This window comes from Rhineura floridana, chromosome 4, assembly GCF_030035675.1.
Source record: "Rhineura floridana isolate rRhiFlo1 chromosome 4, rRhiFlo1.hap2, whole genome shotgun sequence".
Classification (NCBI taxonomy): domain Eukaryota; kingdom Metazoa; phylum Chordata; class Lepidosauria; order Squamata; family Rhineuridae; genus Rhineura; species Rhineura floridana.
The window spans coordinates 176357133-176379384 of NC_084483.1; the positions used below are offsets into that span (position 1 = coordinate 176357133).

Genomic DNA, 22252 nt, shown 5'->3' on the forward strand with positions numbered 1-22252 from the left:
GACAGGCGCTGGAACTGGCTGCTGGCTGGCGAAGCAAAGCCGTGGAGAGAGGGTGAGAAAATCTCTTTTTTCTTTCCCCTTCCTCCGTCCCTTCCTTCACTCCGTGTCCAGCTCGGCGAAAGGGCGGGGGAAAGTCCCCTCACTCGTAGGTTAAGACCCCTCAGCCTCCCTGGTCCCTTTTCCCGATAAGCTGAACGGCTCCTTCTGCCACATGGGCTAAGGGCTTAATATGTTCTCATCAAGGAAACCATTGTTGTTCAGGGAGAGCCTTGCATGTTCTGCTTTCATCCTCCCCTAGCCAATGCGCCATTGATAGGAAGCAGATGAGGGGCTGGAAGGCCAGGCATTAGCCAAGGTGCCATGATCTGGAGGATAAGAGCTTCAGGCTGGGTCTGTGAGGCAGCAGGAGATCTCTGAATACCAGATGCGGGTGTGGGGGGGGAGATCATTATTGCTTTCATGCCCGGCTTGTGCCTTGTGGGCTTCCCGGGGACTTGTTGCTGGTCACTGCTGGAAACAGGACACTGGACTAGATGGACCTCTGGTTCAGCCCAGCATGCTTCCTTTTGTTTTTAAGGAGGCAGGCAGCTGAGCATGGCTGCATATCACAAAATGGTCCTGCCCGTTATGGCATGTATTATAACATACTAGGGTGAAGGGCAACTGGTGAAGTTCACTCTGGTTATTTATAGGTGGACCTCTCAGATTGCTTGTTATTTAATTGCCATCCTTGATACACACTGCATGTGTAATGAACACACAAGGCAAAATCTGCTCCAGTGAGCTCTGAGTTTGGTGAATTTATGGGCATTTACCTGCCGTGAAAGTAGTATTTATTTAAATGATTGTCCTGAGGGCTCTGGGCAGGTTAAAACATATTTAAAACCAAAGTATTCTAAAAATATGGAAGATCAAGGAATCTCCTAAACATTCAGCCCCAATAGGAAGGTTCTACTGGGAGTTTGTCACTGTTCTGTTACTGAACTGTTTGAGTTCTGAGTCACTTCACTCTTTAGTTTGTCTTTTCAAAGCCTAAGTCATCCAGGAGTCCGCTGAACAAGCAGAATGAAGCACTGAAGCTGATACAATAGTGATTATGGTGATTTATTTCATTAATCTAAAATAAAAGAATAAATTATTTGAAAATTATAATCTCACAAACCAGTTACAAAATTCTGGAGATTAGCACATAAAGAATTAGGATGCCATTTTCCATGATGTATTGAACTATGAATTAACATTAGATAATTCATAAGACCATGCAACACTGGAGGTAGGTTTGAGGCCCATTTTGCCAATGATAGAACTAGGCTGTATTATACAGAGAAAGGAAAAACAAATGTTCTCTAAAGGTGGTTAAACTGTTCTTTGCAAGCAAGAAGACAAAACAAACAACAAAAGAATAAGAAAATAAATTGTGGAAACCAACTGTTACATTCTGGAATTGATGGGTTCCTACAATATTAAACCTTAGGGATTTATCCAAGGCCATAATTAATTTTTTGAAATTTATAGCAATAATGCATCTTTATATACTGCCTGAACTGTACTGTACTGTACTGCTCAATCAGGCACTGTAGGGGTCTCAAATGCAGAATGGAAAAATCAGACAGCAGAGGAAAAATCAAGATGGGAAAATTAGCATCTTCAAATATGCCCATCTCATTTGTACATTTATTTTATAGAATTCTAAAGGTGTGCATCAGACATTAGTTTTTAGCTTTACCTCTTGTGATATTTCATACTTTCAAATTCTGTTCAGTAAAGTTAATGAAAAGTCATTTGTAGCCTAGCTGTTTAGTACGTTTCATTTCAAAAGAAGCTTCTCTTAGAGCTAGCTAATTCTCTTCATAAATGGAAGATATATTATAATCCCATGCATATTTATGCACACAATTAGAATTGTATTTATGTGCAAACAAAACTGACATGTTTAAGTCTGCATACAGTTAAGACCACAATGCCTAAGAATTACACTACTAGAACAAGTTACAATCTTTAGTTCTACAATTATCTAAGCAAGAAGCATGAATATATGTTTCTTCACAAAACCATACACTTGGAATAGACTAAACATCATTTAGTCTATCCCCCCTGCCCCAGAGCAGAGCCATCTAACCACCAGCTCCAAGAGAACAGCCTACATAATCCAGTGTAATGCTCACAGAGAGCAACTGCATTAGAGAAAGTTGCCTGCAGAGCAAATAGCTCCAGATGTCTCAAGTTAGAGATCTTTTGCAACACATTTCTTTTAAAGAACAGAAATGTAGTTTCTGTTCACCTACAAAAAATACTGAATGTGAGGAAAGAGGCTGATCATTATTCAAAAGTGCTGCACTATATTGGAATGACAAGTATTCCGGATGTGGTCAGGATTACTAACTAGTGGGGATAATGCACAAATCATCTTATATATTTTTTATGCTGATTGAGGATTTGCAGCAGTCATTGCTGATCCACCTGGAGAAGAGGAAACACAAATGAAGCTGACCACTGAAGTAAACCAAAGGTAAGAAGACAATATACCAGGGGTGGCCACTCTGTGGCTCTCCAGATGCTGCTGAACTACAGCTCCCATCAGTCTCAGCCAACACAGCTCATGGTCAGGGATGATGGGAGCTGTAGTCCAGCAGCATCTGGAGAGCCACGGAGTAGCCACCCCTGCAATATACTAGTGAAACAACCCTGAAGCTTCCAGGAAATCCCATGGTGAGGATTCAAGGCAAGACCTTCCTCTACCGTTTGATCTCTTCTGGCAACTAGTATTCTGAGGTATAATGCATCTGAAATTGGAGGTTCCATTTATCTGTTATGGTTAAAACCTATTAAATTTGTCAAATCACAGTTTATTGTTTATTGAATTTATATCCTGCCCTTCCTCCTGAAGGAACCCAGAGTGGCAACATAAGAAAGTCTTGCCCATCACTAACTCCTGTGGCAGAGAATTCCATAAAATTATTCATGCACTGAATAATGCATGATGCATAATAAATCTGTATTATATACTTCCTCAGACACTCCCCCTCCCAAGCTAAATAGCCCCAAATACTTAACCTTGCTTCACAGGAAAAATGCTAGAACACCTTGATCATTTTAATTGCCCTTTTCTGCATATTTTCCAACTCTATGATGCCCTTTTTGAGACGAAGTGACCAAAATTACACATTGCAATCCAGTGTGGCCATTCTATGGATATAAGCATGCATAAGGACATTATTATCTTTGCTGTTTTGCAGTGCAATCCTATGAATGTCTATTCAGAAGTATGTCCTATTGACTCCCATGCGTGTACAGGATTGCAGCCCTATTTTCATTCCGTTACCTAATAATAAAAGGTTGTCCTTTGCACCACTGCAGCCCACTAAATCAACCTTTCCCGGAGCTATTCACCACAACCCCAATTTCTTGCATATTCACCTACTTTGGAAAGGCTCTTCCAGAGCTTTCCACATCCACAGGTTTTTACCATTCCCAATAATTTGATGTCATTCACAACCTTGGCCACCTCCCTGCTTAACCCTGACCCCTATACATTAAATAGCACTAGTCCCAATACAGATTCTTGGGGATGTTATTACATGCCCTCATCTATGTTTATAGGGAAAATACACATGTATAAGAGGTTGTTGAGTCTTCAGCTCAGAGTCAAGGCAAGTCATGGGATTAATTACACATACCAGAGGGAATTAGTAACCGGACAATAGGACAAAGCTTAAAATCCAGGAATATTTATTATAAAAGACAAAGATTGATTTATATGCAGGTTCTTACTGGAATAAAAGATTGATTATATAGGCACCATTTAAGATGGACTGACAATTCTTTGGTTAAAGCTAAGGGGAAGTAAAAAGGCAGGAGGACCCTAATGCCAAATATGGAGAAGGGACATGTGGGGATCTGAATTGGAATAAAGAGGCAAGTTAGAACACAAATGCACTTTGCTGCAAAGCAGCACGGGTACTTGCATGAGAAGTGAAGAGAGAAAGGGGCGGGGAATGCTGGAGTGCAAATATAATTAATTCAAAGGTGGGAGGCATGGGGAGAAGCTCTTCTTCAGGAGGTTGCAGTAAATCAGGAGCTTTCCTCAGCACTAGGACACAGAGTTATTTGGGTAGTTCCTTACAAATTCTTGGAGGTCAAACACCCAGCCTTTTATATAACAACACACCTTTTACTATATACAGTAGGGCCCTGCTTTATGGCATTTCGCTTTACAGCTCTTCGCTTATGAGGCGGTCTCAATCAGATGCAATCAGCCCCACTCATACGGCGCTCGTTCCACTTTTACAGCGTTTTTTGGGCATTGCACGCCATTCTATTCAATGAGTTCCGCTTTTCAGCAGTTTTTGCTTTTCACCGGGGGTCCGGAATGTAACCTGCCAAATGAGTGGGGCCCTACTGTATTAGCAGCCAGAGAAAAGGCAATGATGGGAGATACCCATGCTATCTGCTTTGCCCAGAGCCCTAACTACTTGACATACAAAATTAATAAAGCAAAAGGAGGTAGAAACAGAGGAAGAGGAAAAGGAGGAGACAAACTGACAAGGACAGGGAAAATCAAGGCTAGGAAAGGTCCCACGGAGACAATGCTGAAATTTTGAAGTGAATAATTCTTATAGGCTTGGTAACCTGAGGGAAGAACTTTCCTAAAACAAAGGGAGAGAGGAATCTAGGGTCTTGAGGATTCTAAGTGTGTATACCAATAGGATCTAAGTTTCCCACAATGTGTGATGAATGCAAATATGCCTCATGTAAAAAGAGGATTCTCTGTGCAAATGTCTGCTGGGGGTCCTAATCCTTCAGTAATGCTAATAAGTGCTAATGTGACTATCAGTGGTGGCAATGCCTCTGGCATGAAGCTTTTGCTGTCAGGACTCTAAGTAGGTCAAATCTGGAGGTAACTAGGTTAGTTTGACTAGGTTAGAGGTCAGGCAGGATAAGTAGTGTAATGGCAAATTTGGAAGTCCAGGGTCCCTTTATGAGTCATCAGGATTGGGCTCACAGGCCAAATTTGACAGGTGACTGGGGATAACCACCTGTCAATCACATGACATCATTATCCAACCCACTTACCAAAATCTCTTGGAGGGGGTTCCAAAGCTACAACATCCTGCTGGCAATCAGGTGCTTGGAAATTGCTGCGCATGGGCCATTGCTAGTCTTGTGCTTAACGCTTCCCAAAGCACCAAACACAGAGCTGGCAAAGTGGTTATTTCTCCCCTCCCCATGGGGAGTGAGGACATAGAGGTTGGTATTTTATGGGCATTCCTGCCTGCAAGGAAGGTACCTCTCACAGCTGATCTGCAAAAAGCAGGTTTCTTCCCCCTGCATTTTGCATATCAGCTGAGAGAATGACTTCTCTCTCGTACATGATGCCTGTAAAATACAAGGGGAAGAAACCTGCTTTTTGTAGATCAGCTGTGAGGAGTTCTGTCTTGCACAGTGATGTCTGTAAAATACCCCTACTCTTCTTAGCCCTTTGTCAAATCAAAATCAAATCAAATTTTATTGTGTGGTCATGGACTCAATATAGCCTTTTGTCTCTCTCTCCCCACCCTCCACCTTCTCCCAGACAATCTGCAAAAAATACCATTGAGGGGGAAAATGCTTTACAAACAATGCACCTTGTATTTTACAAGCAGCCTTCCTTCTTTCAGCCCTCCTTCCTTCGTCCCCCTTCTCTGTGAGAAAATACTGTTTTGCCTCGCTGTTAGCCTCATTGTCCCTCCCTCTCCAGCATGGCTATCTTCACCTACCTTCCACGTTGGCTGCTATGGGTCTGCATGGGACTCTTTGAAAGCCCTTCATTTTAGTAAGATTCTGATGCAAAGCCCATCTTAAATCAGCCTTGGCTGTCCCTGCTTTTCTCAGTAAACTTTCCTGTCTTAACTCCTTTAACTCTCTCCCTCGTGGTGGTTCTCTCTCCCTACAACAATAGATGGTGGGAGTCAATTAGCATGCAAGGAGATTCATACTGACTGCTGATTAGCTGTGGTGATTCCTGACCTTGCTGGATTTTCTGGTCCTCCTCAGGCAAGAGGAAAGGGCGTAGTTTTTAAACGCAAGCATACACTTGGTGTTTGGGAATTGCAGTGGCTTGATTGGCTGTAGAGACAGACAGAGGGACTCCGGGAGGGGGCTGGGAGGGGACCGGCTGCAAAAAAAGTAATGGGGCTGCATCCCGAGTGTCCCCCCAGGAAAACATACCTGGGCAGAATAGAAGGTATTTGCATTTTCTGGAAGTCTCATGCTGATATGCATAACTGGCAAGAATCAGTCACTGTAGATTATATTATTATTATTATTATTATTATTACTATTATTATTATTACTATTATTACTATTTATTGCATTTGTATACCACCCCATAGCCTAAGCTCTCTGGGCGGTTTACAACAATTAAAAACATTAAAAACAAATATACAAATATACATGTTTAAAAACACATTTTTTAAAAAACAATTTAAAAAACACATGCTAAAATGCCTGGGAGAAGAGGAAAGTCTTGACCTGTCGTCAAAAAGATAACAGTGTTGGTGCCAGGCGCACCTCATCAGAGAAATCATTCCATAATTTGGGGGCCACCACTGAGAAGGCCCTCCCCCTTGTTGCCATTAAAGTATAGGTCAGCAAGCCCACAATGCATCTTTCTTGCCTCATATGCCTAAACCAGGGATAGAGACCTGGATCTGGCTACTGAGCCAGTTCCCTAATCCTCCCACGGGCCATAGCTGATCAGTGATTACAGGGAGCCCCTTTGAAGTCTGTTAGGAGGAAGTGGTCCAAATTGCTTTCTCCCTTGGCTGTACTAGAGAGTTCTCAAAGAAGAACTCCCTAGTGCAGCTGATCTCAGGAGGGCTCCCTGTGCAAATCAACTGAGGGAAGGAACAATCTATTTAATCTCCTGATTGTTCCTTTGCAGTCCTATCACTACCTGACCAACCCCTGTGGGGCAGATATGCATGGTTTGTAGGGAACAGTCTTGTGGGCCAAATTAGGAACAGTGTTGGGCCTAATTAGGCTCATGGGCTAAAGACTGCCCACCACTGGTCTAAGATTTGCTTTGCATACTTCTTATCAAAATGAAGATTTCATTGTCAAAGTTCTTCGGGCATACTTCAAATGATAAAGACGGAGCTTTTCAGTAACAGGGGATCCCACTATTTACTTCTCTCCGTTGTAAGAACCTGAAATTTTATTGAAGGGGAGTGTACATTTCTAAAAAGAACAGACACATGGTGGACGTTGCAAAAGCATTAAAAAAAAAGTACATAATGTCTACCACTTCTGTCTGCATGTTTGATAACATGTGTACCGCTGAATCAGCCTTGGTTGCCCTGATGGATGACCTTTATTTTGAGAGAGACAGGGGGAGTGCAACCCTGTTACTTCTGCTCAAAGCAGCTTTTGATACTACTGAAAGTGGTATCCTCCTCGACCGACTCAGTGGGATGGGTATTGGAGGCACTGTATTATGATGGTTCCATTCTTAGCTACAGGGCTGTATTTAGAGAGTAGGATTGGGTGAGTACTCCTTAGCTCCCTGGCACTTATGCTATGGGGTCTGCACAGTACTATTTTCTCCCCAGTGCTATTTAACATCTATATGAAGCTGTTGAAAGCAGTCATTAGACGTTTGGAGCAAGGTGTCATTAGTATGCTGATGAGACACAGCTCTATTTCTCCATAACATCTGAATCAGGAGAGACTGTGAAAGCTCTGGATTGGTGTCTGAATGCAGTGGTGGATTAGATTAGGGCCAATAAACTGTGCTTGAATCCTGGGAAGATTGAGGCTCTTTGGGTGGGTAGTTCCTGTGTTCAGGAGTTAGGCAACTTCCCTGTTCTGGATGGGATTGCAGGTCCTTCTGAAGGAGCAGGGCCACAGCTTGGGGGTACTCATGTACACATCTTTGCCACTAGAGGAAGTGTCCGCTGTGGCTAGGAATGCCTTTTACCAGTTTTGTCTGGTTCACCAGCTATGGCCATTCCTGGACAGGGATACCCTGACTACTGTAGTCCATGCGTTGGTAACTTTGAGGCTGGATTACTGCAAAGGGCTCTGTGTTGGGCTGCCCTTGGGCCTGGTTTGGAAACTCCAGTTCGTGCACAATCTGGTGGCCAAACTGCTGATGGGGACACATGGTGGACGACATGTGACCATTGTTAAAACATCTACACTGGCTATTCTTCTATTACCAACCCAGGTTCAAGGTCCTTGTATTAATTTACAAAGCCTTGAACAACTTAGGTCTAGGGTAACTTAGGGACCATCTGAACCCTTATATCCCACCTCAATCACTGAGATCATCTGCAGAAGCATCATTGGTCATCCCCTGAGTTGGCAAGGCTCATTTGACAACAGCAAGAAATCAAGCATTTTGTGTCATCGGCCCTGTCCTGTGGAATGCTCTACCAACAGAGATTTAGAATAGTAAGTATTACAGGTTGACAACTGCAAATGATAAGAATACTGCATCTGCAGTGAGACTGCCGAGCTGACAGTTAGCTCCACTTTACCATAGTGCCCCCTCTAATAAATAGTAATGGGGAGAACTGAAATGGGGTTGCTTTCTCAATGGAAGCTGGCTTTGACAGCTACTGCGGGAGTTGAATAACTGGGGAAAAATACTGTTCATAAGACCTAACGCATTTGGAATGTGGCCCTGTGAAATAAAATGTTTCTTGGCCTTGTAGTATAGTTGGCAATAATCAAATCATTCAATTATATGCATTTGCTAGGTGCAGAGATGACCTTCTCTAAAATATTGACTGTTGTCTAACAGAAAAGGTTGATGAGAGAGTACTGGGCGGGATATCCACATATTTCACACTTTTCAAATGGCATCCTGTCTGCACTTGCAAAATAATAATTGCAAAAATGAATGATCTCTGGAGAAATTATTTATCTGGCAAAATAGCATTATATTCCTAGAAAAAAATGAAACAGCTGGGTTACAAGTTTATATCCCTCATTCTCTAGCTATCTTATGGTATGTCCAACAAGCTGTTGAGAGGGTCTACTGAATCTTATGAGGAGTTACTGTTAGAATACTTGACATCTTCTGCAAGCTACATGTAGGTAGCTTACAAAGGGCTGATACTTGATGTTGTAAAAGCTGATGATGCTTACCCAGTGGTTGCCTGTCTGCAATTTTAGTGCCCCTAGTATGGGAGGAGTGGTAAGGAAAGTTGACTTTCTGAAGATGCCATCTGCTGGATAAGATGTAAAGGAGAGATGATAATTACTTCAGTTAATTAAAGACCCCAGGCCATATTTTCTACATGTAGGTAGTTAATCCAAATGCTCTGGCAAAGTTCCAGCTCCAGTTATTACATACTGATGGCCTACATTCCCTTTCAGGAGCAATATGGAATGTGTCTTTCCTTGCCTGTTATGCCATAATGCAGAAACTGCACTAGAGAAACAGAAAGAGACAGGAGAATTAATGTCAGAGCTTAAACACAACCTACTGCTCAAGAACAGTAGAGATTGAGATCAGGATGAAACTTCTGGTACATCTGCTCAGAAGGAGGACATAATCTGCCTGGCAATAACATTTTTAGAAATGTGAACTTTATATTGTAAATGTTACTTTAGTTAAACTTATTCCCAGTTATTTCAGGTGGGAAATATCTGTGTCCTGCCAATGTAATGTGACTCCTTCATTCGCACTCCCAGACCAGCAAAGGGAACAGCAATTATTACTCATGGGATCACCTGATGGATAAGTTTATCCCGTACTACTGCAGGTGTGTGTGAATGGGTCTTAGGAAAAACTCAGCTGGGAATCATAATGTGAAAGGAAAGTATAAACCAGACTATTATTTAATTAGATATCCTCAAGAGCTGATTTAAATGTTTTATTCCTAATATTGTTTATTGTTTTTAATTGCTGTAAACCGCCCAGAGAGCTTCAGCTATGGGGCGGTATATAAATGTAATAAATAAATAAATAAAAATATGGAAGCTACCAAAAAAACTATCCTATGACAACACTGTGCATAAATGAACATTTTAAAGTTCCTTACCACATGTGTCTTCCCAATCACATGCGGTATGAGGAATTTGCAGCTCTATGCAAATGCTGCACATGATAGTGGAAAAACAAGCTGAAAAAAATTCAGTTTGAGTGCCATAATGTTTAAATTGGGCGTAAGTGGAGTTTAGTGTCAGAGACAATCTGGGCAAGTCCAAGGTTGTGTACAGATAACATTTCAGATACATGGAAGTGGCACTGTAGAGCGATTAATGCTTGTATACACATACCCATTTTTCCTATCAAGCCATGGTGTCTTTTCCCATCAGTAGTACAGCTTTCTGTAATGTTTCAAAAGGTTCTTGGAGAAAATCCCAACTGGCTCCCAGCAGCCCAAGGCGTAGCTGCTCTGATGCAATAGATATGTATGACTGCTGCAGATACTTATTTGATAGCATCTGTAAGATTACTTCTGATGAGCAATCCCCACCCCCTGCTTGGGGCAGAATTTAATTTTGAGTACAGCAAAGGATGTATGTAAGCTATGATTTATCTTGTAGCCTTAAAAAGAAAAAATGTGCAAGGCTACCTGGTTCCATGTAGCAGTGTTCTGCCATTTCAAAAATGTTTCCATAAAAAAATTGTTTTTTAACAGTGTGCACTCCCCCTCACCACATATTTATGAACATTTTCTTCAAAGGTTTCTCTAGAAGTAAAACTAACTAGGCCAAAAGCCTTTTCCAGTCATGTCTAGGAGACAGTTTTCTCAGTGAGATAAAGGCCATTTGAGAGAGGGATCACTGCTTATCCAATTTTTATCACTGGGAAACAACCTTTGCGGGATATTGTATTGCTCCAAAACTCTGCAAAACCTGTTTGATGTAAGGTAACAGTGCAGTGAATGTAGTATGTATATAGACCACAAGAAACAAAATCTTGTATGCTTTTTTTTTAAAAAAATGTAAACCTCTTTGAGGCAAAAACACTTTGTAGTAAGCAGCAAATGAATGAATGACATAATAAAATCTCTCTCAAATCATTTTCAACTCTGTTAGAAACTACCATCTATCTTAATTTCAACATTCCATTGATTTCTGTGGGAGGTTGCACTTAAGAATTATGAACGAGGACTTCCCTCTGCAGCAAGGATCTCACCACCCTTTACATTCATATAATGATCAAGCTGCCTGATCGGGCTAGTTTCATCACAATAACTGAGAGATATGCTTTCACTGATCTGCTGGAATTGTTATCTGTATTCAGCCTTTAGTGATATTTGAATGTTTCTCTTTTTTACAAAATCCCCTCAAAGCAACTCCATGGCCTCCTTGTGCTTGTATTCCTGGATATGTGCTTTGTAATTGCCACTGCCTCATTCTACAGCTTTTGTTCTTTCCGATTGCAGCATTTACACATCACATCTAATTTAGATTGCCTAGAATGACAACAAACTGTTTAAACGTATTCTGCACTTTACATTCTTGTAACAGATCTTATGTAGCATGTGCATTCTTCTGAGAAAACTTCCAGAAATACATTCCATATAATTTGGAATGATGGGATATACACAAAGAGAAGAAAAAAGATCCTCTTCAAATTCTTATGCTTGCGAAGATCAGGCTTGTAACTAGTTACTTGCCTGTGGCCAGTGAGATTTCTCTCCAGGCGACCAAACACAGATGTTTTTTGAAATCGGAATCATAGAATCATAGAATAGTGAATGGAATGGAAGAATAGAATGGAAGAATAGATTCTTCTTTCTTTCTGACTTTTTCAAGCTATTTATGTGCCAAAAATATGTGGGCAGGCGTTGTAATACAAAGTTTAGTGGCTTACGATTGTCTAAGATTGGTTTATTTATAATTTCTACCCCACAAAAAGAAATTAAGGATGGGGCCTGAAAAGAACCATGTGTGGGAGGAAAGTGGAAATTTTGGCTGCAGCTGTGATAGATCAACCTGCAGTTCTAGGGCCATGTACACACCACAATACTGCCTGAAGCTTCCCTCTTCTCTTCCACCAGTGTTCCTTTTTTGTAGTGTTCTTCCCCACCCCCATATTTAAAAAGTGTTTCCTCCTTTCTATGTGGCTTCAGAACAATTGGAAGAAGCAGTATTTTGTTAAAATAATTTTATTTATTTAACGTTTATCTGGATTGTAGGGCTTGGGAAGAACTTCCCCCACTCCCTGGTAGGCTTATTACTTTCACTTGCTTTCCAGTACACGAGTAAAATGGTCTAACTTTCAACAAAACAAATCAATTAACATTTCTAAAGCCCCTCACCAGTAAACCAATTGGCCTGTTGTACTATAAAAAAAGCTTTTTACTTATTTGAGTAAACTAATTTCTGAGTAGCTATTCACAAAAATGGAAATTGTAATCTGAATTAGTCATGGTGGATATTGGTCTCTCTCCCCACCTTCCCCACTTAGTTAGCCCAGACCACTTTTGTCTTTGGCTCCACTCATCCTCATCTCTGTCTCCACCTACTACTAGTATATGGCCACTGACAGATTTGCTCTGAGAAAATCTGTCAACAGAAAAAAAAGGCTTCCCACTCCTGGCTGAAGGAATGGAAATGTCTCTAGCTGAGCTCCAGTGTTCTCTTTTTCCCTTTTATAGCATCTTCCCCAGATAAATAGCACCCTCTCCATACAGCCTTACCCCTATGAAGGAATATGAAGAACACACAAACACACGGGGAGAGAGGGAGAGTCCTGCCTCATATATAATTTTGTTGAGCAGTTCTAAGCAAGATAATCAATATCCTAAGAATGAATGATTTTTTAAAAAATTGAGAGAACCATTATATGACATCAGGTGGAATCAATCTCACCACAAACCAGCATGCCTTGCATTCAGTACCAAATGTAAACAGCACAGAATGCAAGCTGGGGTTGCAAAGGAATTATCAGGAGTACCCTCTAAGACTCCCAATTGTTCCCTTGTAAAATGGAAATGGACTGCCTTCAAGTCGATCCCGACTTATGGTGACCCTATGAATAGGGTTTTCATGGTAAACGGTATTCAGAAGTGGTTTACCATTGCCTTCCTCTGAGGCTGAGAGGCAGTGACTGGCCCAGTGAGCTTCATGGCTATGTGGGGATTCGAACCCTGGTCTCCCAGGTCCTAGTCCAACACTCTAACCACTACACCACACTGTAGCCACAGCTTTATCATGCCTGAGATCATAGAATCATAGAATAGTAGAGTTGGAAGGGACCTATAAGGCCATCCAGTCCAACCCCCTGCTCAATGCAGGAATCCAGGTTAAAGCATACACAACAGGTGGCTATCCTTGAATGCCTCCAGTGTTGGAGAGCCCACCACATCCCTGGGTAATTGGTTCCATTGTCATTTTGCTCAAATAGTTAAGAAGTGTTTCCTTTGATGTTCAGCTGAAATCTGGCTTCCTGTAACTTGAGCCCATTATTTCATGTCCTGAACTGTGGGATGATCAAGAAAAGATCCTGGTCCTCCTCTGTGTGACAACCTTTCAAGTACTTGAAGAGTGCTATCATATCTCCCCTCAGTCTTCTCTTCTCAAGGCTAAATATGCCCAGCTCTTTCAGTCTCTCTTCATAGGACTTTGTTTCCAGTCCACTGATCATCCTCATTGCCCTGCTCTGAACAATTTGTCTGCATCTTTCTTAAAGTGCAGTGTCAGGGGACATCAGATGAGTACACTAGCCCAAAATAATAACATGGGCAAACTGGGAGGTCTGGTGGGACTCATTAGGCCAATGGACCAGAGGTTCCCCAATGGTAGCCTCAGCAATAATGCAAGGATTCAGAGATTCCCTAGATTGTTGCATACAGGGCTAAAACAAGACTCACATATTGCTTCAGCACCAGTCACCCTCAGACTGAGCTGCATCTCTGTCTCACTTGCTAGCTCCACCTGAGGAGCATCTTCAGTTAAAGGGACCCAACATGTTTCAGCAGTTGTTGAGTCTGAGCAGAAGAGATAGTGATTTCCCTGGGGTTTCTGTGCTGGAGTTGCCTTGTGTGTGAGAGAGATTGATCCAATGGGCTCCTCTTGTGCAAGTGCTTCTGGTTGGTTATGTATACCTGGGGCTGGCTTTGAGGCCAATCCCATCTCCCACTCCCCAGTCTCATCCCCAGAAGAAGGAGAGTCTGGTGCCCAAGGCATGATAGTTCACTAGCCAAGGTTGGGCATCAGAGGGAATATGATTAAAGAAGGAAACGTTTGAACTCCTCTTTGGCATGAGAGAGGAGGGGGAGGGGGAGGGGAAGCATGCAAGCCAGAACCTCACCATGGCACTGTCTTCTAGCAGGAAATCATGGTTTCTCCCTATGGGTTGAACTGAACCATTGTGCTAATGTGAGTTGTGCAGCCCAGTTCTACATATGCTTACCCAAACGTTCTACTGAGTTTAGTGGAGAATATTGCCAAGTAAGTGTGCATAAGATTGCTATCTTAATTATAAATCTGTCTTAAAATATTAGTTAACATTTTGAGTGATGATCTCCAGAACTGCTATTAGAATACCACTTGTGTTGACATCCATCTAAAATGTTGGACAAAAATGCATTTATTTCAACAATAATGACATGGAAGAAGATTCATAGTGGACAATAAATCATGTAAACAAATGAAACAGAGTATTAAAAATAGAGAATAGTTTATTTATAGAAAATGCTGATTTCTGTTTATTCAACTGAAAGTACAGTAACAGCAGAAGGGAAAAAATAGCTAGGAGAAGCAATAAGAATGCAGTAAGTCAACAGCAGGGATCAGTTACAAGATCCATGCTTTCTAATGGATATCAGAGTGTTAAAGAGTTCCTTGCACTTCCATTCTAAGTATCATCAGAGAAAAGTACATAGAGGGGAAAGAAATATTAACTGGACATTGATGTTTCATGTCAACAAAGTTTATCAGGAAGGATTCTGGTCCATTCATGGATATTTATGGATTTAAAGGCTGTTGGTGACTTGGTCATAATGTCAGTGTTTCAAAATATGTATATTGGTCTGTAAAATACCTGGAAATTACATGTGCAGTATACAATAATCCAGAATAATATCCTCTTTTTAAACCTTATTCTGTGACCACAAATGTTCAGATTCCTAAGCAATTTGCGATGATGGTGAAAAAAAGAACATGGAAGGAAAACCCAACTGTAATCCTTAGTATAAAAATCAACAAATTTTGCAATGAGCAAAACTGGTGATTTAAAAAAATAAAATAAAATGTAGAGCTGTTCTAAAGAAATACTATCTTATCATTAAGATATGTATAGTAAATAAAATATCCCTTTATTGTAAATGTAAACAGTGCTTTATTCCAGTCCACTGGCTGTGGGTGGAGGGATTCCCATAAAGCCTAACAAAACCCTGTTTCTGTCCTCCACACTAGTGTGTGCATACAAACGTGTTTGTACAGGTATTATGTAGGGACCAGCAAATCTGTCAGTGTGAGTTTCTCTTTGTTCCAAGGCCTGGCACCCAGACTGCATTCAGCCTTTGGGCACCAGGCTGCAGGGACCTTCGAAGGCAGCAATGGTGCAGCAGCACTAGCACTGGTGCTGGGGGCTTAAATAGTGTGCTGCGTGTGCATGTCATCCATCATCCCAGATGGAGGGGCATGTTGATACCCCCACCTGCATCTTGGGTGATGGCAAGCATGCACATGTAGCGTTTGATGCGGTGCTGTGGTGCCACAGGAACTTGTGTGGCTAGACCGCACCAGCTGCAGGGAGGGTTGCCTGGGAGGGTGACTCCCACTCTGCGATCTGCACCAGCATTGGGTCATGGGGCACACACTCCATGACCTGATGCTAGTGCGGATCACAGAGCGGGAGCTACACCAACCCAGTCCCAGCAGCAGGGGCCCGCTTAGTGCCAGGGGCCCTCAACCAGTGCCCAACCTGGATCCCTGCTGGCACTGGGCCTGCCTGTTCCTAATTTTTCCTGGCTTAAGTTCAGTTTTCTGCATTTCTGCATCAGTTCGCAATTAAAAAAAAAAAGTCCCCATGAAAAATCATCAGCATTTTAGTGTCAATTCCTTCAAATATACACATTTTTGTATGCAAATTTCACTAATATAATTTTCATGTTATTTTCACTAGTATATGCATTTTTATGCACACTTTACCCAAGTGTATTTTTTGTACACATTACTTGGCTGGAGAACTGCATTGCAAAATTCAGAGAAGTGCAAATTTCGAAGGACGGCTGTGTTTTGGTTTTCATAGTGTTGCAGGAAGTGCAAATTAGGGAGATTTGCCTTTAAATGCAAACAACCAAATTTCTCTCCCATCCCTAGTTCCTTACCAAGCTATTACAGAAAATGGGAGGTCTGTACAAACCTCCTATATCCTCATGCAGCCCATCTACTGGTTAAGAACCATATGGAGATATTCTCCATCTGGAGCTTGAAGAGAGATTGCTGGATGAGAATATGGGAGACATACAGGCCTTTAATTCCCTGTAATGGTCTTGCATGCTGAGGGATAATGTGTCAAGGGGGTAGGGTCTGTTTTGCTCTATGAAGATCCCTCCACATGCAGGCACTCTCCCATGGTGACTGGGATAGTGGATACAGATAGATCAGTATATAAACATAACACACTAATCAGCTTCTAATAATAATAAATTTGTATGCTTCTAACATACAAACAACAAATATAAGGTAAAGTAGATTTCACTGTTCATTTAGATTTTTGTCTTGTGGGCAGATTTGACCAATAAAATCTGCAAGATATAAATAATGTTCTTGCTGTTAACCTAGTATACAACTCGTTAGTTAAGATATTTTTCAACATGCTTCAGCACATCCAATTTATATTTGTAAAATCTGACCACATGGAAACAAGATCAAAACACTGCCTTTCCATAAATAAGAACAGGGCTGGTTCTTTGGTTCTCATAATGTGATAATCATATATGAGTTAAATACAACCAATCAAATTAGGATGGGCAATTCTCCTGGAAAGTAGGCCAAAAAAAGAGAGACCTTCCATGAAAATTGCCCGCATATTTATGTGAAAAAGAGCAAGACATGTAAAACCTGTGTCAGGAATAATTGCAATTCTACAAAAAGAAATAAGGCACCGAATGTATCGGTGATACAAGAGTATGTGGATAATATGTAGTATTAGGTCTTTAATACACACATTTAAAATCTGGTGGATATGTGATTTCTCCACATAACCTACTGCATCACTGGGCCAGGTTTATATTTTAATACAATAAAAATTTACAACAAAATAAAAAGAACACATTGATAACTTTGTTTATAATGCCACAATTTATTACATGAATGCTCTAAGATCACTCATTAGTCCATAATCACCAATAAACAAGTTTGAAATAGTTCAAGGATCATAATCCAAGTTAATATAGAAATTCAGAAAAAGCACATCATACAGACCTCCTGAATCTGCCATTTCTCAATGCAAGTGAGAGAACATCCTATCCTCTATTCCAATGCAAGTGAGAGCACCCCAAGTTCCTTCCTATATGTAGGAAACCAGCACATCAAAGACATGGCTAGTTTAAAATTGTGTCTGATAATGCTAGGTTTCTGTAGGCAGAGAGTTTTTGGTATGGACTGCATTCATTTATATGAACCCTGTTCTGAATGCTAAAGTCGGGTAAGATGTACCACATGATTTTTCTGAATGTATAGATATGTGCCTTCATGGTCCTATTAATCCTACATACAGTTTGAGTATCTGATCCAGTTTCTGGTGAACATTCCCTTTGACTTCAGTGGAAAATGGATTTGGTCCCGAGTGATGCAATTCTACCACTGTTATTGTGTGGCAGTATATATTCTATGAATGAGTTCTCATTGAAATCAACCGAACCACTTAATGTATAGGGCATGGTTCAGCATCACTAAACCCTGCAGAATAAGTCTATGAGTAAGGACAATGGGTCAGGACCATTATGATATAGTATTGCTCACAGAGCAGCTAATCTTGTATTGTTTGGTCAAAGTTATAAAAATAGTTAAGAAAGCTCTGTAGGAAAGTTCATAATAGAATAAGAGGAGATCTTGCCTTAACTAAAAAAAAAAGGAAGTAACATTTCACTAATCACAGTTTCTCATCAAAATTATATATGGATGTTGCCTTCAGGAACAGTTGTTGCTTGTGACCTACATTGCCAATATTTTCTTGAATGTCCAAAGATGTTACAAAGTTGCTTAAAATGTTACAAAGAAGTACCAAGTACATTAACCTGGGCTGACAGAGTCCTGGTGCCTGTGCATTACCTGGCTGAGGAGAGATAAGGCAAGAGCAGCAGGCAGATTATCCAAGGTCCAGATGATGGGGGGACACATGCTATAGTGCCATGTGAGTGGGACTGTACTCATAATCTGCCTTGTAGACGTGGAGGACCTCAGGTCATGGGTATAAGTGGGATAAGGATAGGCAGCATAGCATATAAAAGAACAAGGGAGGATGAATGTGCAAAATTGGGAGCTGCTTAGTGCAAATTTGGTCATATGGTGAGTTTTCCATTGGGGAATTAGAACCCTTAGATAGGTGCAAGATCCATTACAACTACAGCAACAGATCAAAATTTCCTACACTATCACCAAGCAGAATCAGAATGTGCCATTTGTAAAGGATGGAAGTTATACAAATTCTGCCCAATTTTATATCCAAAGGAAGATTTTTATATGTTACAGACAAATGGACAAGATTTGCAGATCAAAACCATATTATGCAATTTGAAATATAACCACTTAATAAATCGACCAAGACAACCAAACCTTTTCATATATACCCTCCACCAAAAAAACAACTCTCAATTCCATTCTACTCCTCCAATAAAATGAACTTTCATGAGAGGGCTAAAGAGATTCATGCCAAATCTTGTTGCTGTTACAGAAAATTTCAGAATTGATTTTTTGGGAATCTCAAACAAGTGAATATGCATTGGTACTAAAACACCTGCTTGATAGGGAAATTTTTTAATTTTGTGTAACAGGTATGCAAATCATAAGAAACTGAACTACTCTGCACTGGTCAGGCAAAGCTGGGCAGAAAGCTTCAAATTGTTGTGTTTTCCCCTTTATTTCTAAAGCTCCAGGAAGCTTTGCATTTCCTGAGCTAGTCCACAGAGCCAAACTCAGGGAAACTTCAAACCTGGAAACAAGGGAGCTGACAAAATAAATCTCCTGTTACTTGGTTTTACCATCATTTGTTATTGAAATTGGATGTGGAAATTTTGGAGGTGATATGCATGCTATATTCACACACTAACCTACCAATTTGATTGTTGTGGGCACTGGGGAGGCAGAGGAGTACTACTCTCATGCTGCGTGTTCCTCTTGCTAAGATTAATGATATGCTCACAACAGTGAGATATTAGGCATCTTAGTGTCTAGCAATTATTGGGGTAACATAGTTTTCAACTGACAAGATCTTTAGGCAGGACTCTAAGCTTCAGGATCAACTGAGATAGTTATTTGTGCACTCCATGGTGAGTGTTCACAATCACCATCTAGTGAATCCCTTGTGAAACATCATGGTACAAAGGGATTCAAGCATGACATTGAGTCTTCAGCCACCTTTTTTTTTGCAACTTCCTATCTGATTTTTATGATAGTCTGGTGGCCACACAGATGGTCTCATGCCAGAGTGTTTCTTGCAGCTTAGTTCCTCAAGGTTCTTACAGTGCAAAGGATGCCAAATAAATAAATCACCATAGTGTCAACTGAATCCATACCCAGAAATGTTGATTGCTGCTGAAGAACCTGATTCTAGACCTCTTGTAATAAATGAGAGTTCTGTGCTTGGCTTTAAATAGCAGCAGGTTGGGAAGAAAATGAATGTTCCCACTCACATGAAACAAGATGTATCCTGCAAGTTCAATGAGGGCCCACGTGAACATGGTGATGTGGATGTAGGTGTGCAACCAGATGTGTGCCTGCATTGACTGTATATGTAGAAAATTCCCTCTTGCAGGTGGATCTCCCATGCCTTATTGGAGCAAATTTAGTTTCAAGTATTTTTATTACAATCATACATATTTTATTTTTGTGTATCAATATTTGCCAAATTAGACAGAATGCAGAATGTGTTGGATGAAAGATCGGAGCAAAACCAAGAGCCTGCTCCAACTGTGCTTTCCCCAAAGGGCACTCTATAGAGACGCTGGCAAAGAAGCCATCAGGGCCTGCTCCAGCTGGACTCTCCCTTTCTTCCACATAGGGCCATGTACCATCAACTGTCCTGTGGGAAGGTTTCCAGCACAGAGGATAGGCAAAGAAGGCATCAAAGCCTGTCCAGCAGGCTCCAGATGGACTATCTCCTCCACCCACAGGTACTTTCTACCACCAGCTGACCTGGGCGAAGGGTGACATTTTATAGGTTTGGCGTTGTTTTCTGTTTTTTAAAAATATAGTTTAATGTTAAAATATAGTTTGATGTTGTAAGCAACCTTCAAAGTATTTGTATCCTGAAAGGTGGGATATAAATGATTATAATTAATAAAAATATATTTTGTAGTTCTAAGTTTCTATCATTCAGAAATAGGACCTTTGCTAAAGGCTGCTAAAACACAACTTCTTTAGATATGTGTCCTCTACTACAGCAGCAAAAGGACTACTACATGGGAGTGGGAAGAATTAAGGAATACCAACACAGAACCAAAAGCAGGTACTCTCAATGGTTTATTCAGGAATTAAGGCTGCTATCCCAACCCTCCAATGTTGTTGGCAGGGGAAGGAACTAGGATGGCACATATTTCCTTCTCCGCTGGTAGGAGGGTTCTATCATGATGGTGCCTCATCAGGCTGCTCCCTTCTACTAAGCAAAGCCTCAAAATGGGGCATTTCATGGCAGGGCACCAAATGTTATAGATCTGTGGAATCTAAAGCCCCATGGATCCCCCAAAGGGCCCAGTTCTGTGCCAGCCATGGAGTTGGAGCAGAAATCAGGGGGGTGAGGAAGCAGGCAGAGTTGCCGATATAATCATGAATCTGCTCCTTTGCACCTCTTTGGTCCCAGTAAGCGTCCTACAAACTTTGAACAGAGCCATTTACCAGGACAAAATCTGTAACTAAACTCTTTCCAACAGAAAAGGTATTCTATAACTGTTATTTGAATGAAATGTTCCTTAAGTGATTGAGTTTTAAAGTAGACAAATTCCAGGCTGCTAAAGGATGAACAAGTTATTAACATGAATGCAAGGTATGTTAATAAAATTCCTCCATGTTAAAGAGTACTGTACCTTAGAAGTAATTCACACAGCATCTGAAGTTGTCTACTTTCACTTGCCTTTGGTGGCTTTATTTATTTGAAAAATGTATATCCTGCCCATTTCTTGTAAAACACCCAAGACAAAAATGAAGAACAACCACAATTTAAAACAATGTGAGAGAATACACACATAAACACTGAGTAAAATCACCAATAATAAAAGAGTCAGGTACCACACTAGTCTTTTTTTTTTGCCAGATAGCATATAAGCTGTTCTTCATAAAAGCAACAGCCCTCATGAATGTGAAAATAATGAAGCTGCTTCCCACTACTGAGTCAAACCACTGGCCTACCTACCCTAGCACTGCAGTGGCTCTTCAAGGTTTCAGACAAGAGGCCTTTGCTACCTGAGTTCCTTTTAACTACAGATGCCAGTGAATGAACCTGAGACCATCTTCAGACAACCACCTGAGTACTGGTCATCCCATAAATGGCATGCTTGTATTCAGCAATAATCCACCAGTTAGCAAGAAAGCAGGAAATGACATGGGGAATAAGCTGGTTAAGTATAACTAGAGAAAAGTAGGTGGATTCAGATGATCGTTCTTCACACTATGGCTTGATTATTTTCAATCACAATGCACTGGACCCCATATGTTGACAACCCATCCTGCAATCACCTTCTCAATTAGTCCCAATTACAATCCCTCTCCTAGCCAGCACTTTTGCCAAGTCAAACATTTCGAAAAGCATAGTGGTCTCTTTGTCAACTGCATTCAAGCAGGAAAAGTTCCAAGACATGAAAAAGAAATACATTAAAATGTCTCATTCAAAAGTGCAGGTCCAGCACCAGCAGACAGCTAGGTTGGGCACTGGCTGAATGCCACTGGGGCTGGGCAGGTACAGTTCCCGCTTTGTGATCCACACTAGCATAGGTTACGGAGTGGGAGACATCCTCCCAACCCCTCCCCACGCTACTGGCACAGGTTGGCCATGCTACTTCCCATGTCACTGCATCAGCGTGCTGTGTGCATGTGCTTGCCATCACCCAAGATGGCAGCTGGGGCAACACACTCCTGACACTAT

General features: G+C 41.1%; 1 long non-coding RNA gene across 1 annotated transcript; it reads left to right on the forward strand.

The window, feature by feature from the left end:
* The first annotated feature begins 15 nt into the window (after positions 1-15).
* Positions 16-20336, forward strand: LOC133383843 (uncharacterized). Its single transcript, XR_009762418.1, has 3 exons — positions 16-52; positions 2434-2509; positions 20177-20336. It is a non-coding gene; the product is annotated as an uncharacterized LOC133383843 (long non-coding RNA).
* Positions 20337-22252: the final 1916 nt, after the last annotated feature.